The 5,688-nt window shown below is 58.3% G+C and overlaps 1 pseudogene; it reads right to left on the bottom strand.

The window, feature by feature from the left end:
• Positions 1-4,036: 4,036 nt before the first annotated feature.
• Positions 4,037-4,155, bottom strand: LOC112483803 (annotated as a pseudogene).
• Between the last annotated feature and the right edge of the window lie 1,533 nt (positions 4,156-5,688).

Raw genomic sequence — 5,688 nt, 5'->3', positions numbered from 1 at the left:
TCCCATGGGCTCGGCATCCTGTTGCTCGATTCTTTTTGAAATCTTTGCCCATGTCTTTCATGGGTTGGCCTGTTTCTTTGACTTCCAGGTGTTTTGCAACAGGGGCGGTTGTGCCCCTTGGGGACATTTGGAACGTGGATTTTCTGAGGTCGCCTTGCTTGCCTGGAGCTTGCCTGCTAGTGGTCATCGAGGAACCGGGGTCGGGGAGGGGTGGGGACGTCAGGTCCAGCGCGAGTCATGGCGTGTCAGGGCCGTGGGCGACAGGCGGGAGGGGCTTGGCGGGAGGGGCTTAGTTATCAGCGTGGGGGTGGGGCGGCCTCTGGTGCCGGGACATGTGACTCTGTCTCACAACTACAGCGGGAGGGAAGCCGGCCGGGCATGGAGTGAGCTGCGCCTCCATGGTGTCAGCCGTGCTGCGATGTTTCCTTCTGCCCTTCAGGTCGTTGGCCATAACCGCCCGCCCAGCAGCGTCAGCCCTGGGCCGACGTGGGAAGCGCTGGTGGCTGAGCCGGGCACATCTGCTGCCCACTCAACGCTGTGCGGGCCAACGCACGCCGGCGGGTCCCAGCTCGGGGCTCGGTTTGCGGCGACCCCGCCTCGGCCTCCTCTCCGGCCAGCCACCCTGCGGGGCATCGGGCCTCTCTAACCGCCTGCCTGGAGGTCATGGGTCTGTCTCCCCAGACCACCCCAGGCGTCCAGGAGCCACTGGGCACTGGGGGTCCCCAGGGAACAGCAGCGATGGGGGGTGGTGTGGGCAGGGATCCTGGTCAGCAGGCCCTCGTCCGGGACAGCTGCCGTCGTCAGCTGGGGACCCTCCCTCCGGCCTTTTCCCGCAGCTGTAGCTCGGGATGGCTGAAGTGGCAGAGGGGCTTTTCACAGTTCAGGGGGCTGGAAGTCTGGTGAGACCTGTGTCCCGGCTCACTGCACCCTCATATGGCTGAGAGCTCTGGTCTGTCCCTCTTCTCTTGAGGGACCAGGACCCCACACTTATAACCTCATCTGACTTTCAGCACCCCGCCGTAGGTCCCTCTGCAGTCACCTTGGGGCAGGGCTTCAGCAGGCGGATTTCGGGAGACACAGTTCCGTCCACAGAAGTCACCCTGTAACAGGGACCGGGGCTTCTCAGCCTCATCTGGCTGTGGGTCCTGGGACCTTGAGCTTTGCTCCCTGAGGGGCAGCACATGCCAGACTCCCCAGATTTTGCTCAGTTTCTCAGGGCTGTGTAAGCTCCATCCCTTCTAGCAGATCTCGGAAGGATTCGCCCCAAGGAACCTGAGTGCACGGCCCGGGCGCCCACCCCACCGGGGTCTTCCTAGCCTTGCTCCTCCCCCCCGCACACACTGCTTGGAGGCCCCGTGGCGGGGCGTCTCCCTGTCACCGCAGTGCCCTCCCTCCTGTGACGCCCCTTGAAGAAGGCATCTCCCCACCCGGGCCCACATTCATTTTCTGCGTGACGCCTGTCAGAGAGCCTCTCCTGCCGCGGGCCCCTGGCCCAAGCGATGCAGAGCTGGCCCTCTTCGGGGTCCCCTAGGCCACCTGAAGGAGTCGGGGAACCCACATGACGACCTTGCCTTCCAAGCAGACGCTGGCACCTGCACCCCCGGAGGTCAGATCGACTCCCCGGTACCCCTCGCACCCCAGCTCTCCATTCCTCAGTCCCTCTCACCTGGCTTCGGGTGGGGTGTGGGGACGAACTAGCTTGCCACCAAGCTGTGTGCGACTAAGTGGCATTCGGATCTCAGCAGGAGCCTGAGGCTGAAGGATTGTCGGAGATTTTGGGGTTCGCCCTTGCTACGTAGAGGAGGAAAGGAGAGCGGGGAACCTGTCCGGTGTTGAGGACCAGGGGGGCCCTCCGCAAACAGCAGTAGAGTCAGGCCAGACAGAGGGAGCCGCGGGCGTGGGCGCCGTGCGGGTGCGGGAGAGGCCTGGGCCCTGGCTGGGCTGCTTTCAGTTGCTGCTTCCTCGGGGTGGGGGCAGGTCGCCGGGATCTGTGAGTCTGCGTGGGGCCAGCATCCGCCCGGCAGACCTCCGATTCGGTCTGGTCACCGCATTCAGATTCGTTCTCTCCGTGGCTCGAACCCGCTCTCGGCTGCTGTGCCCTGGGGTTTCTGCCCCTCCCTGCAGGTCCTTGGTTTCAGTGAAGGGGAGAACACTGTCCTGGGACAGGCTCCAGCTGGCTCCCGGGGGCGGCCTCGTCAGCGCAGGACGACGAAGCTGGACGCCAATAAAACACCTTGAGAGAGAGCTCTTTGCTGAGGCCTGTCTGTCCTGGGCGAGTCAGGGCTCCTGGTGGCCAGGGCCTTGGGGACGCAGCTCTAGGACAGTCTTCTGTGGGGTTCGCGTTGGGGCAAGCCTTGCTTTAAGCTCTGTGGATGAAGGAAATGGGCGGATCAGCGACGGTGGAAATGGACTTGACTCTGAGTGGGAGCTGAGATGGGCCCCGGTCGCTCTGTGCCTTCGCCGGTCATCTCTGTGGGGACAGGCAAGGCTCCTTTCCTACTGGAGACTGCTGTACCCCGAGAAGGGGGTGTCAGGCAAGCTGCAGGGTGGGTCATGGAGGCGGACAGAGGCCAGGCATCCTGGCCGGGGTTGCGGAGGGCCTTCAGGGAAGGTCGCACAGCCTGGGGCAGCTCCAGGGACCCTGGTCGCGAGGCTCCGCCAGCTCCACGGCGGCCCTCCCCACGGTCAGCAGCATCTCCACGCACCGCCCGCCGCGCTCGTCCCCAGCTCCACCTGACAGTGTCCACTTCCTTGTAACTTCGGCAGGCAACACCCATTCACGACCTCGTCCTTCAAGGTCCCAGTTTAAGCCGTGGCTCGTGTTTTTAAGTTCCGTTCGAGTCGCAGCTCTCGCTACAAAATGTCTAGTTCACTGGATGTGTATCAGTTCATATTTCTTAAGTAACGAAGTTTCTTTCCTGGTAGGCTGCCCTGCAGGCCACTCACAAGCAACTAGACTCATTATTCTGGTCAGGCGTCCACTCTAGTCCAGTCAACTAGAGGAGAAGGGCCAAGGTCAAGGAACACGGGCTGAAGGTCAGCCCCCCTGGCAGGGCCTGTGAGCAGGCACCTCTCATTGGATGGCGCCATGGCCGCGGCCAGATGTCCACAGTCATCAGTGCAAGGATCTGCTCCCTCGGGAGGAGGCTCTTCACCCCCAGAAGCAGAGGGCACTGCAGTGGGCACGTGGTGACAGCAGAGCTGGGCCTCCGGCCTCTGGGAGAGCGCTGTCCCCTAGGAATCCCGATGCGTCCCGCTGCGCGCTGAGCCTCGTCCTCGTGAAGTCTGCGTGTTACTTTTGTATCTTCGAAGGAGGCAGTAAATGAGTCCATATAAAGGGTCAAGATCCCGGATCGAATCGGAACTTTTGCCCCCCTCTACCTTTTTGTTCTGTTTGGGTTCTCAGTGGATGCGGTGACGCCCACCACCTCGGAGGGGGAATCTGTGTCATGCGGTCGGTGAATCCGGACGCTCATCCCTTCTGGAGACTCCCTCACGGACACACCCAGAAGTAACGCTTAACAGCCATCTGGGCGTCTCCTGTGCATCTCGAGATGACACAGAAAATTAGCCATCGCATTGCTAGGGAAGCTTCCACGTCATCTACCTGTTTTCAGCCACGTGCCTCACTCCTGACGGCCCCGGATGCAGAGTTAGTACGTTCATCTTTCAGACAGTGAGAGTCCAGAGTGCGTGTGGGGGAGTCCCTCGTGTGGGGAGACTTCCACACTCTCAACCGAACCCCCTGCTTTAGTTCATTCTTCACCCCGCGCTCCGTGGTGCCGGTACCCCCAACTCCTGAGCCGTGCTTGGGTTCCGGAAAGCCCACCCTAAGTGGTTCTCTCAGAGCGTCTGTGAAAAATGAACGTGTCTCGTCTTAGTTTTTCTGAAACGAGTTTCATTCATCTGCGTGGCAGAGAGTAGAGAGTAGCTTAGCTGGGTATAAAACTCCAGCCTGACAGGATTTTTTCTTCAGCACTTTGGAGATGCCACTTCCAAGTCTTTTGGCATCTACTATTCATTTTTTTTTTTTTTACGCCTACAGCACCCGGTCTTCCTAGGTGGTCTCCCACCCACGTACTAACTGGGCCCGACCCTGCTTAGCTTCCGAGATCAGACGAGATCGGGCGCGTTCAGGGCAGCGTGGCCGTACACGGCACCTACTATTCTTGATGACAGGCTGCTGGCAGCTTAACTGTTTCTTCTTTGTAGGAAATCTTCCTCTCTAGGAGTTCTTGAGACTTTTTGTTTGTTTGTCGAGTTTTTTATCCTGTCTGGCCCCCGATGGGCCATCTCTCTGAGTATTAGTGTCTTTGATTCTGAAAAATTCTGAGCCATTACTCAGAATTTACCGTTGAGTCACGGTGCCTAACTAACTGCCGTGCCTGTGTTTTCTGCTATGGGAGTTTCCAGCAGGCATGAGCTGAATCTTCTCCATCTGGCTCCCACGTCTTTTAACTTTACTTTCAAATTTCCTTCCTTCTTGGTCAGTTCCTCACTGTTGACTTTCAAGTCACTAGTTATTTATGCTTCTGTGTAGCCTTTATTTTACCCTTCAAGGTTTTGAAACAATTTTATGGCCACAGTTTTTGTTTCTGGTGTTTTTAATTTTCCCCCCTATGTTCTTTTAATCTTGATTGAGAGTCTTCTTGCCTTGTCTAACCTCTGAGGATTTCAGGCACACGCAATGCTATCACATCTCTTTTGATTGCTATGTGAGTTCCTTTCTCCCGTTTGTCGGGCTGATTGTCTGAGCATAATGGCTTTGGTCTTCCAGTGTGTTTGTAAGTTCATCTCCAGTAGGCGATTTCTGTTTTCTTTTGCACCCCCTCCCACCCACCTTTCTCATCCCCCGTGTGGCGACTTTTGCAGCTGCCTCCAATGGGCTCACAACTCGCAGTCAGGTCTGACGTCATCAGACTGGGGTTTCTTCCTGGGGGGCTGCAGCGCCATGGCCGATGAGGCTGTGTTTCTGGTTGCAGGTAGCAGCTTCGTTTTAGTCTATTTATTGGCAGAGAAGCCCTACATGAGCCCAGCCCTGCGAGCTCCCTGGTCCACGCAGCAAGCCTGGCCCAGCTGCTGTCTGAGAGCACAGCCTTCAATGCCCCGGACCCTGGCCAGGGTACAGGTGCCCCCGGCTGCTTTTGCCTTCCTCGTGTCCTGAGTCTGTAGCTTCAATTTCTGATTCCTGTTGCGAGTTTCTATTCTCTTTCAGGATCCCTCGAAATGTCTAGCTTGCTTTTGAGCTCAGCAATACACTTTCAAACATAAAACATCCACCGTGGACAGAAGTTGGGGTGGGGGTGACTCCAGCATGAAACTACCAGGCAGTTAGATCTGTGCTGTGACCCTTCGCTCTGCTCAAGGCCCTGGTCTTCTTCGCCCAGCGCTGATGTCCTCTGTCCATCCCTAACATCTTGGCTTTAGCACGGGCCTCTGGCGTCTCCCGTTCGAGTTAGCATTGTTCCCTTGTCTGCTCCAGGCTGGGCCCTGCCGGTCTTCATGTCGTGAGGATGCCACGCCCTTGCTCAAAACGTGGAGAGGCTCTCGGCCATCCTCAGGACAAACCCCTGGCCCTTAGCAGGGCTCTGCGTCTCCTGTCCCGCCCCGCGCCCCACTCCTCGTGCCCGGTGCTTCCTCGGTCTGGGCTCTTCCCTCTTTTTCTCTCCTTGTCCTTGCGTCTGAGTT

This window comes from Pteropus alecto, unplaced genomic scaffold (assembly GCF_000325575.1).
Source record: "Pteropus alecto unplaced genomic scaffold, ASM32557v1 scaffold97, whole genome shotgun sequence".
NCBI lineage: Eukaryota > Metazoa > Chordata > Mammalia > Chiroptera > Pteropodidae > Pteropus > Pteropus alecto.
The sequence above is the reverse complement of the archived record's forward strand: the minus strand, read 5'-3'. Positions and strand labels throughout refer to the sequence as shown.